This window comes from Callithrix jacchus, chromosome 10 (assembly GCF_049354715.1).
Source record: "Callithrix jacchus isolate 240 chromosome 10, calJac240_pri, whole genome shotgun sequence".
Classification (NCBI taxonomy): domain Eukaryota; kingdom Metazoa; phylum Chordata; class Mammalia; order Primates; family Cebidae; genus Callithrix; species Callithrix jacchus.
This window is the reverse complement of record NC_133511.1, coordinates 107,595,781-107,608,360: the sequence shown is the minus strand read 5'-3', so window position 1 is coordinate 107,608,360 and position 12,580 is coordinate 107,595,781. Positions and strand designations below refer to the sequence as shown.

The following is a 12,580-nucleotide window of genomic DNA, read 5'->3' as shown; positions in this document are numbered from 1 at the left end:
GGATGCTCAAGCAGAAAATTGAAATACCTTTGGGTCCAGTTAGAGCCCTTCCTAGTTTTCAACTGTCTTATTTTTGCCGAAACATACTCAGGATCTTAGAGAATTGGCCCATCTGCTCAGCTATATTCAGGCTAAAGACCTTTGCATCTGATTCCTAATGAGCTGAATTCATCCTCCCAAATCAACTGGAATGTGAGATGTGAGAGCCTCCTGAAATGTGAATGGCTTCCTCACTTTTCTGATGTTCATTAGGAGCCTCTATAAGTCACTGGGGCATCCAAGTTCGTTTTTAATGATGAACTCCAATAACAAAACCTCTAAGAGTGGGTGGTAAGGGAATGGAATGAAACCATGGGATTCCTGCCTGACATCTCCACATAGTCCATCATTTGCAGGGTACTTAGAGAGGAAGGATCTGTGTGAAAACAAAATGGAAAGTGTGACACTCGTGGGTATAGTGTCCATTTGAGACTAGAAATGCAGAAGTGAGAAAGATTGAGTTTGGATCCATGTGTACAATTTATGTGACCCTGGGCAAGTACGTAACTTTCTTGGATTCTGTTTCTTTAGGTATAAAATGGGAATTATGATATCATAACATGTTTGAAATGACTGATTGCTCTAAATGTATGTGGAGTGGTTGGCACATTTTATGGTACTTAATATATGCCTAATGTATGTTGCTGACTATTGCTATTCCTGACTTTTGAGTTTTTTTAACTTCTTTATTTTCCAAGTTTACATTAATTCATTGACTTGATTCTCTCTCTTCTCCCCTTCCGTCTCCCCCTCCCTCGCATATATCATATCAAAAAGGAGACTGAATCTTTCTCCATCATGAGATACATTTCAGTACTGTGGTACAAATCAGCACATTTTAGCATATGTATAAATGTTAACTAATTCCTCGATCTGATTAAAACTTGAGTTTTGGGACTACATCTTAGGACAAGAAGTCTGACCTACATCTGAGGAACATGAATCATGGCTTTCAGCAGTGAAAGGAATTTTTGTATGAATCATGACAGTGAACAGATTCTTCACCACCCAAACTGCACGACTGCATGATGATACACCTTCTTTTGTCTAGACATGTTTTTCTCTGGGAACTTTAGGAAAAGAGAATCAGATTTTACATATTTTTCTTCTTCCTTTTCAATAACAAATATGTTTTCTGGTTATCATTATTTTAGCTCTGTCCTTTGTTTAACATGAAATTAAACTGTCAAGAAGGTGAAGGCCACTTTAACATTTTCCTAGATGGCACAAAAGACCTGAAGAAATATCTGCCCATCCTTTCTTCTCTTTGGTGAGTCACTGTAAGACTCTTAGGGGAGAGTGTTGGTCTTTGAAGTCATGAAGAACTAGGTTCTAGTCTTACCACTTAGAAGTCACGTGGCCTTGAGCAAATTGTGTAAACTTTTATGTCTAGGGCTCTCATCTGTAAACACAAAATAATAATATTTATGTCTGAGTGTCGAGCTGAGGAGGGCCTGACACAGAGTAATTAAATAATTCTCAGCTTCCTATGAGCCCAAATATTTGTATATTCTAAAAGATCCACCGGTAGTTCTGTTATTCACCCAAGATTAAGAACCTGTATATTGGATGTAACTGTTAATAACATTAATTCAGTTTTGCTTTACTTCCATTTAGGCTAAAAAGGATACAATTTATATTTCACACTAAAGGATCATTTATTCATATAAAATCTTTATTTCAAAATTAGAACATGACTTAAAGGTCACTAGTTCAACATCTACATGTGTGATTTACTTTTAAAACTTTCCTGACAAGTGATTATTCAGCTCTTTCTTTAAACAGTTTCAGTGGTTGAAAATCTACTGTGCTATTAGAACTATTCTTATTTTTCTCTATTTTATAATTTGGGCAGAAGTCCCTTCTTAGCAACTGAGGAAAAGTTTAATCTCACTTTGGCACATTAACTTTCATATATTTGAAGCTGGCTATAAGGCCCCTTTGAGTCATTTCCTGTTCATGGTTAGTAACTCCAAAATAATTTCCAAACTGGCTGACCATCAGACCTCTGACAAACTTATAAAACATAGAGCTTTCTGTTTCTGTTGACTCAGCCTCATCACAGTAGATCCCTGGAGTCAGTACTTTCAAACAATTTCTTCAGATGATTCTGTGAATACAGGAATCTTTGTTTACCAGGGGTCCTCAACAGGAGGAATTTTGCACTGCAAGGTGCATTTGGCAATGTTTGAAGACACTTTTGGTTGGGATGACTGGGAAAGAGGAGCTACTGGCATATAGTGAGTAGAAGCCAGGAATGCTGCTAAATATTCAGGAATGCATGACTGTCATAACAAAAAACTATCTAGACCAGAGTGTCAGTGGTGCTGAGGCTGAGAAACTCTTATTCTATACTCTATCCTACATAGCTCTGAGTCTCTGTATCATCATGGTTGACTTCTTACCCACTGTGTAGATGTCTCTTAAATGTAACTCAGAGAAAGGACTGAACACAATAAATACCTGACATATATATATAACAATGGTCAGACTCCGTATGAAATAGAGCCATGACCTACAATCTGTCACAATTAGCCCAGAAAATTAACCTGTCATCCAGAGTAACCAGCCCAGAAAGCTATTCAGACTTGTAGAAAGTCAGAGAACTATCTGTAGCAACACATGCAGGAAATCAAATAGTACCCCTGCAACAATTGGCGTAAAATGGTCAGGACTTGATTAATAACTAAGGTTCCCTAACTTTGTTCTCATTTCTGACTTTGGACCAACCAGAAAAAAAAACATGTAGCTAGATACACTTCCAACTAATCATGTGGAATGTCATGCTTCTAGTTAGTCTGCCTACAGTTTCGCCATACTAATAGCCTCCAATGAGAGCATATGTGAAGTCTTCCCTTTTTCTGCAATACTTTCCCACTCCTCTGCCTGACTTTGAGTATCATCAAAACACAAGTAATAATGGTTAACTCCCTTGACATAGAAAGATCTGGATGAAAAGCTTTTGGTTGTTCTCGGTTGGTCTTCATTTATATTTATAGTTAATATTTAATGTATATACAATATTAAATATATTTAATATATATAATCTATTCTTCTGAATGAGCGCCCATTATTTCATTTAATCCTCATACAAGGTTAGAGCATGCTAACATTCAACCCAGCTAAAGGATGAAGAAGTGAAGCCTTACCATAGTTAAGAAAATTACCTGGCTTCTAACTTCTGGTTTTGCATCATGTTTGTGGCTTCATAATTATTCCTCCAATTTCAGACTTGAGATTAGTTTTGCTAATGATCTTAGATTCTTTGCCTCAATGCAGTTTCCACTTGCTAAGGCCCTGACACAGCCCAAGCTTGCACTGGCAAACCCGAGTAACAACCATTTCACTACAGCTAGTTCCTGAGGACAGTGGGAGAGGTGTGTGCTTTCTAGGTTTGCCTTCTTCTCAAGGGAAAGATGAAACCTCCTAAATCTAAAAATCCACACCCTGGGGCATCATATTCATTATTTGCTTTCTTGAAGCCACCTGGAAGCCACCTGGACAAAGGTGCTTCTGCAGAGCACACATTTCACAGTTTCACTTCCATCACTCTCTACCCACAACTATTTTGTTGAGCTTTATTTGTTTTTTTTTTTTTTGCCTGTCACATTAAAACTCCTAAATTAAGTGTGCAGTTGAGAAGCTTGATATGGAACAGACAGAAAATGAGTAGAAGTGAGTGTCAGAGAGGAAGGGTAAAGATCTTGGCAGCCAGCAAGCAGGGAGAGTGAATCAAAGTAGAAATCAAAATTAAGAAGTGTCCTGGAATGTCAGCCAAATGGGTAATGGGGCCAAAGTAAATGGAAAAAGACTTTAAAAGAGTGACTACAAGCTGTGGCTCTTGAGAGGAAATTTCCTTTTTATGCTTTATAATGATATGGAAATGGATATATTTAGTGAGACTCAAGCTGAGGAAGAGAAGCAAAATGAAGAACTTTCTTAAAGATCACAAGTCCTTCAGCTTATAGTCAGCACCAAGGTGCTCTTCAAACTCATTACCATGCAGCAATCTTGCCCTTTAATATTTTTTTTTTCCAGCGCTGATGGCTAAACTTGACCTTTCATGTAAGCATCTGTGAAACTGCCAGGACTCTGCTGTTGTTGACTAAAGGAATGACAAAGATGAGATTCAAAAAAATAGATGTACCTTTAATCATTTTGCATTTTACAAGCTCACACAATAAAATCGGTGATCAGTCTTCAGAGAAAGCACACCTTGGAAAGAGGGACTGCATTAAGAAGTAAATATCACTGGTTTTATGGGACTCCAACTCTTGCTACAACCTGGTTCTAGAATCAGCCTCAAAGACAAGACTTTGCAAAGTACCTACCTGTAGGATCTGCAAAAGAAAGTCACATACTCTAATAAAATTCAGATGCTAGGCTGGGCATGGTGTCTCACGCCTGTAATCCCAGCACTTTGGGAGGCAGAGGCTGGAGGATCACGAGGTCAGGAGATCGAGACCATCCTGGCTAACATGGTGAAACCCTGTCTCTACTAAAGATACAAAAAATTAGCTGGGCATAGTGGTGTTTGCCTGTAGTCCCAGCTACTTGGGAGGCTGGGGAGGAGAATCGCTTGAACCCATGAGGCAGAAGTTGCAGTGAGCCGACATCATGCCACTGCACTCCAGCCTCGGTGGCAGAGCGAGACTCCGACTTAAAAAAAAAAAAAAATCAGATGCTGTGGTGCTGTCTTGGGGAATTTTTTCTTTCATTCCAGTTCAGTGGATTTGAGAAAGCCAGTTGTATAGCATTTAAAAGAGAAGATCAAAGACATAGTGACTGCCCTGCTGTTGAAAGTTTGCCCTCTCTGTTTTGACCCTAGCTCCAACTCTCTTACCATTTAATGACTGGGAATGTCAAGTCTTCCTTCCATATAGAAAGGTCATGAAGTTGAGATATCATTCTGAAGAACATTTTGAAAGCAGTGAATGATTTGAATAATACAAATTACTATCCTAGAAAATGAGATAAAAAATCAACTTAGAAATAAATTCAGCCTAGAAATAATGGCAAGTAACACATTCTATTTAGTATTAATAATAACTTCTATGTATTTAACATTCACCGTAGGCCAGATACAAGGCCAAATACCTTATATTCATTATTGAAATTGATATTTATGTGTGTTTATCTAGTTAATCATTTAGCATCTTTGGTCTACTGGTTTGAAATCTTATGAGCAGGGACTAGAATGCTTGCTGGTATGAGCAAGAAATTACCAGGAATAGAGTGAAAGGTGTCTTAATCTGTTTTGTACTGCTATCATAGAATATCACAGCCTAGGCAATTTATAAAAAACATAAATTTATACTCTCACAATTCTTGAGGCTTGGAAGTCAAAAATCAAGGCACTAGAATATGATGAGGACCTTCTCACTGCATTCTCACATTGCAGAAGACAGACACACAGAGAGATACAGAGAGAGTGAACTCAATCCTGTGATCCCTTTTTATGGCTTACTAATAGCTTCATGAAGATGGCACTCTCATGACCTAAACACCTTTCATGAAGTCACAACTTTCAACATTGTTGTACTGGAGATTGTTTCCAGTATGTGACCTGGCGCGGTGGCTCATGCCTGTAATTCTAGCACTTTGGGAGGCCGAGGCAGGTGGGTCACCTGAGGTCAGGAGTTTGAGACCAGCCTGGACAACCTGAAGAAACCTTATCTCTACTAAAAATACAAAAATGAGCCAGGCATGGCGGTGCATACCTGTAAGTCCAGCTACTCAGAAGGCTTAGGCAGGAGAATCACTTACGCCTGGGAGATAGAAGTTGCAGGGAGCTGAGATCGTGCCACTGAATTCCAGCCTGGGTGACAAAGCTAGACTCTGCCTCAAAAAATGAAAAAATAAAAGTCTTTAACATGTGAATTTTGGGGGATAAATTCTGATGATAGCAAAAAGAACAGATTAGAAACCTGAAGATTTGAGCTCTAAGCAGTTGCAACTATTTTACTAATTACATTCTACTAGTTTACTTCAGAGAAGCAAGGAGAAAAGTCATATGAATAAGCACATATAAAAATGCTTTTGAAACTTGAAAGGCTAAAGATACATAAGAGTAAGTATTAAGAAATTAGCTGTTAATTTAATTGGCTTCTTACTGGCTTACTCTTTTCCCTTTGCATGTTGAGAATTGAGAGTTATCTGACAACAACTACGACTGTTGATTTGTTATTTTCTTCTTGAATTTTTATCAGCTTTCTCTTGATGTATTTTGGAGTTACGTCATTAATGCCTAATCATTCCTTGTTGTTGTATTCTGGTGTTTACTGGTATATTCTGTTTCTGGGCAGCTCCACTCAGTATACAAATTTTTTACCTCTGTTATCTCTCTATATTTTTGTTTTTATTTTGATGAAAATGAGTGCTATTTTATGTAACAACAAATATTCGGAAGACTAAAAGGAAGCTCACAGATTCAAAGAAGAAGCTCCAAATGACTACATTTAGGAAAGTTTAGAATAAAAAATGTCTAAGATTTAAGTGTCAGAAATTGCAGGGTTCCAACATTAGGTAATATGAATGCAAAATAATTTTCATCTTTGTGTCACTCTTGTATGATTTAAATTCTAGAGGGAAAGGATTTTATTGCCCTGGATAAGTAAAATGTCCGCTTGTTGACCAAAGAAAGCAGAGGAGTCCTTGGTTAACAGTTCCAGAACACTGCATGCAAATAGAAAATGGTACATTATTTTTATTTATTTATTTATTTTTAATTTTTTTATTGCATTTTAGGTTTTGGGGTACATGTGCAGAACATGCAAGACAGTTGCATAGGTACACACATGGCAGTGTGTTTTGCTTCCTTTCTTCCCTTCACCCACATTTGGCATTTCTTCCCCAGGCTATCCCTCCCCAGCTCCCCCCCCGGGCTGGCCCTTCTGTTTTACCCCCAATAGACCCCAGTGTTTAGTACTCCCCTCCCTGTGTCCATGTGTTCTCATTTTTCATCACCCGCCTATGAGTGAGAATATGCGGTATTTCATTTTCTGTTCTTGTGTCAGTTTGCTGAGGATGATGTTCTCCAGATTCATCCATGTCCCTACAAACGACACGAACTCATCATTTCTGATTGCTGCATAATATTCCATGGTGTATATGTGCCACATTTTCCCAATCCAATCTATCATCAATGGGCATTTGGGTTGGTTCCAGGTCTTTGCTATTGTAAACAGTGCTGCAATGAACATTCATGTGCATGTGTCCTTATAGTAGAATGATTTATAGTCCTTTGTATATAGACCCAGTAATGGGATTGCTGGGTCAAATGGAATTTCTATTTCTAAGGCCTTGAGGAATCGCCACACTGTCTTCCACAATGGTTGAACTAATTTACACTCCCACCAACAGTGTAAAAGTGTCCTTTTTCTCCACATCCTCTCCAGCATCTGTTGTCTCCAGATTTTTTAATGATCGCCATTCTAACTGGTGTGAGATGGTATCTCAATGTGGTTTTGATTTGCATCTCTCTGATGACCAGTGATGATGAGGATTTTTTCATATGATTGTTGGCCTCATATATGTCTTCTTTTGTAAAGTGTCTGTTCATATCCTTTGCCCATTTTTGAATGGGCTTGTTTGTTTTTTTCCTGTAAATCTGTTTGAGTTCTTTGTAGATTCTGGATATCAGCCCTTTGTCAGATGTGTAAACTGCAAAAATTTTTTCCAATTCTGTTGGTTGCCGATTCACTCTAGTGACTGTTTCTTTTGCCGTGCAGAAGCTGTGGAGTTTGATTAGGTCCCATTTGTCTATTTTGGCTTTTGTTGCCAATGCTTTTGGTGTTTTATTCATGAAGTCCTTGCCTACTCCTATGTCTTGGATGGTTTTGCCTAGATTTCCTTCTAGGCTTTTTACGGTGCCAGGTCTTATGTTTAAGTCTTTAATCCATCTGGAGTTAATTTTAGTGTAAGGTGTCAGGAAGGGGTCCAGTTTCTGCTTTCTGCACATGGCTAGCCAGTTTTCCCAACACCATTTATTAAACAGGGAATCCTTTCCCCATTGCTTGTTTTTGTCAGGTTTATCAAAGATTGTGTGGTTGTAGATATGTTGTGTTGCCTCTGATGCCTCCGTTTTGTTCCATTGGTCTATATCTCTGTTTTGGTACCAGTACCATCCTGTTTTGATTACTGTAGCCTTGTAGTATAGTTTGAAATCTGGTAGTGTGATGCCCCCCGCTGTGTGCTTTTTGCTTAGAATTGACTTGGCTATGCGGGCTCTCTTTTGGTTCCATATGAAGTTCATGAAAAATATGGAACGCTTCACGAATTTGCGTGTCATCCTTGCGCAGGGGCCTTGCTAATCTTCTCTGTATCGTTCCAATTTTAGCATATGTGCTGCTGAAGCGAGCACGAAAATGGTACATTCTTATAAGAAAGGTGGTTTGCTATTAACAGAAGAAACAGAAATGGATATTGAAGAGGGCAAAATCAACAAAAATCTGGAACTACTAATAAACATAACTTACCTACCCCAAATGAAATTTCATTATGTAAATCATGTCAAATTTCAAACATCCTAGCTTTTGTCATTAAAAATACCAGGCAATTATATGAAGGAAGGATGTTTTAAAGATTTTTGATGAATATCTATTTTCATTTTAAAATATTTTATTTTATTTTTAGCTTGCATATAAGTTGTACACACTGTGGTAGATTAAAGATCAATACTAATTCTTACCTATTTCTCCCATTGAGAGAGAATATTATTTCCCTCTCATTGAATCTGAGCTGGCCTTAAAAACTTGTTTGACCAATAGAATATGGAAGAAAGGGCATTCTGGAACATTTGAGGCTTGATCATGGGAAATATCTTCTATTGGGGCTTCTAAGAAATTTTGTCTATACTAAGTCCTCTGTGCTTCAAGAAGCTCACACTACACTAATGAGCTCTGAAGGGTAAGTCACTGTGTGGATTTGGAAGTACAAGTCGAATAGCACTGAATTAGCCAGACATGTTCATGAAGAGCCTTCATGGAAGTAAATCCTCCATTTCTAGTTGCCCTCACTGGTGCCACATGGCTTAAAGACAAACTACTCAGCTAAGCTCTTCCAAAATCTCCTACCCATCAATGAGAATAATGTTTTGTTTTTATAAGCCTCTTAATTTGGGGGTAATTCATCATGCAACAAAAAAATAAAACAGGCACCGAAGATTTAAGAAAAATATCTGTTTGAGAAAAATTTAAATTGTTAATATTCCATTTCTAAACTTTTTTAAGAAAAATAAGATTAAATCTGGAAGAGCTCTTAGAACAATAAATAGTGTAATTTTTAAATCTCATTTGTAATTTTTAGAATCTTCATGATTTCTAAAGGTCCTTATGTTTATGACTGAACAAAAAATTGAAGGAAATTCCCTAAAATCCAGTGACACAGAGAAACGATCAGTTAATAGCCTATGGTTGATTAGATAATTGCCTTAATGGAGAGATTTTACCTCCTCATGAGTTGAAGAACAATGGAAAGAAGCTGGAGAAAAAGTAAAAACAAACAAACAAATGAAAACAAAACAAAACCTAGAACAATCCAATACTCTCAATACTGAAAGGCAGTTTCTTTCCGTTTCTAATGATGAATTTCCTTAGAGAGGTGAAACATTTCTGTTGTCTCCTAGACCTTGTTGATGAAAACTCTACTTGGCATTTGAATAAAGATTCTCCTATGGAACTATAGCTATCTTTACATTGGGCATGACAATATAGTTAAAAGTTAAAATTTCATTTTATTCAAAAGTAAGTAGGAATTACCACTATCCTGCAAATAGAATAACACCAAATGCATTTGACTTAAACTGCAGAAAACACGGGGTCTCTAAATGTTCTCTTTATTAGGCCTTTCAAGTAGAATATCCTGAAGAAAATAAACAGCAATTCTAAGATTGTAAAGAGAAATTACCATTTTGCTTGAAAGAAATGGCAATTAGCAATGATGACAATGTGATTTATACTAATTGAGATTAAGTCAGACAAAATGGCAACATTAGTAATCATTTGAAGTGCTGTATTACTCATTATACTGTGCTTTGTAAACATCTCTCTTGAAATTAAAAAGTAATTAGTAGCATTTTAGTCATTTAATTCAGTCTAATTAGGATTTTCAAAAAATCTACAGACCTGCTGTTGAAAGCCTTTCCCGTTTTGAATTGAGAAAACACATTTCTTTTTAAAAAAATCAACTTCTAGTGCTCTTTGTTTCTTGATCTTAAGTCTCCATACAAAGAGGAAAATGATGTAATTATACTCAATAGGTAGGAATTTACTTGAATTAGGGTAAATTTAAAAATTCATCCATCATAATTCAAGGAGGATGCATTTTAATCTATTTTCTTTTCTTTTTATTTTGGTGCAAAAATGGAATGCCTGTTTTGTTAGTTGCTAAAAAGAATGAAATAATGATATTTTTACTGATGTAGCCTACCCACATCTTCAGAATGTGTCTCTAACGAAAACCAAAAAGCTTTAGCTAGCGTTGTTATTTGGATGGCATTTTGGAATACAGAAAATTAAGTTTATCCCCAGAACTTCATGACTGGTGCTAACATGTGCTTTAATGTACTTGATGAAAGAAGAGTCTCAAAACAAGAGAGCTTGCCCTTTACTCTACCAAATGCTGTAGCAGGATTACACCCTTTCAGGCTGAATTTTCTTTTGCATTTGCATGGCAGTGTAATGAAGAAGGTGTTAGAAATATACAAATTACTACCAACTTGGTGGCTGAAAACAACACAAATCTGTTATCTGAAAATTCTAGTGGTCAGAAGTTCTATGTGGGTTTTACTGAGCTAAAATCAAAGTGTAGAAATGACTGTGTTATTTTACAAAGACTGCAATGAAGAATCTGTTTTCTTGTCTTTTGTGGCCTGCAGAGGTTACTTGCAGTCCTTGGCTCCTGGCTTCTTTTTGCCCTTCAAAGCCACCAATTTCATCACCCTGAGGTTGGTTTCATTGTTGTATGCAATCTTCTGACTCTCACTCCCCCATTTCCTCTTTCATTTATTTGAGGTCTTAGAATAACACTGAGCTTGCCAGGATACTCCAGGATAATCTCTCCCATTTCAAGTTGATTGGTCATCTTCATTCCATCAGCATCCTTAATTTCCTCTTGCCATTTATCATAACATACTTATAGGCTTCAGGTATTTAGATGTCTATATCTTTGGGGGTGATTATGCTGCCTACCACAGTAGGACATGAGAATTTTTACATAGTAATGACATTAGGAAATGCAGGAACATCTAGTTCCTGCACATACTAAATCTATGCCTGTATATCTCAGAGATTTCCAAGAATGCTCTATATATCCTTTAGAACAATGGCAAATAAGAAACAATAAACAATTTTAACAGATGTACTTGGAACTTCAAACCAGTACTACAATAAAGTGGGCTGAGTTATGGCGAAACATCCCATTTTCCTTAGTTAACTAGTCCTAAGTAGCTTCAGATGGAAGCATTCTTCTGTGTCATCAATTACCTGTCACCTAACCTAACCTGCAGTTAGTAGTTTTGCACTTATCTATTCATTCATTTATTCCAAAAATACTCATTGAGCACCTATTATGTGTCAGGCACTGCTCTACATTCTGGAGATATGACAGTGAATAAAACAGACAAAATAAATCTTGTTTTCAGAAACTTATAATCTAGTGTGTGAATGGGGGTTGCAGAAGACACACAATAATACAAATAGATCATTTAAGTATAAAATTAGTTAGACGGTGGCAAATGCTATGGAGATAAAAGAAGCAGGAAGCAGGGATGAAAACTTCACAGAGAGATTCCGACAGTTTTTAATGATGTACTCAGGAAAGTCCTCAATGAGAAGCTGACTTGTGAGCAAAGACCATAAGGAAGTGCTGGTTTTGTGCGTATATAGGGAAAGAGTCTGGCAGAGAGAAGAGCAAATACAAGGGCACTGAAGATAGCTCTTGCATCATATGTTTCATACAGAAGCCAGTATTGATAGAGTAGAATGAGCTAGAGGAAGATTTACAGAAGATGAAGAAAAAAAAATGTTTAGGTCATATCAGGTACTGTAAAGACTTTAACTTTTACTCTAAGTGAAACAAGAATCAGAAGGTAGAGGAGTGAAGACATTATCTGTCTGTCCTAGGCTTCATAAAGATCATTTTGGCTGGTATGTCAGGGAAAGGCTGTGGAACATAAAAACAAAAGTCGGGAAATGAGCTGGAGAGATACTGGTGGCTTTGGCCAGTTTAATACGAGGGTGGGGGCAGCCATGTCAGCCTAAATTGGAGCTTTATATAGTTCTTCATCCACCTGCAAAAGGAGCCAGCCAAATCAATGCCCTGAAGTCTGCTCAATTTTGATCAGTATTTTTACTCCCTGAGGATTGATTAAAAGAGAAGGGGGACACGTAGGGAAGGAAGACTAACACTAAGCAAATTCCCATGACAAGTTTCCAGAATTTATTTGCATGAATTCCCAGTGCAACCTGCCTACCCTCAGTTGCATTCCTGCAGGGCCAAATCTTCAGATGTACCTGCACATGAATGTGCAAGGTTAATTGAC

At 37.3% G+C, this 12,580-nt stretch overlaps 1 non-coding gene across 1 annotated transcript; it reads right to left on the bottom strand.

Annotated features, from left to right (window-relative positions):
• Positions 1 to 8,294: 8,294 nt before the first annotated feature.
• LOC118145884 (U6 spliceosomal RNA) lies at positions 8,295 to 8,401 on the bottom strand. The gene has a single exon (XR_004731371.1). It is a non-coding gene; the product is annotated as a U6 spliceosomal RNA (small nuclear RNA).
• Positions 8,402 to 12,580: the final 4,179 nt, after the last annotated feature.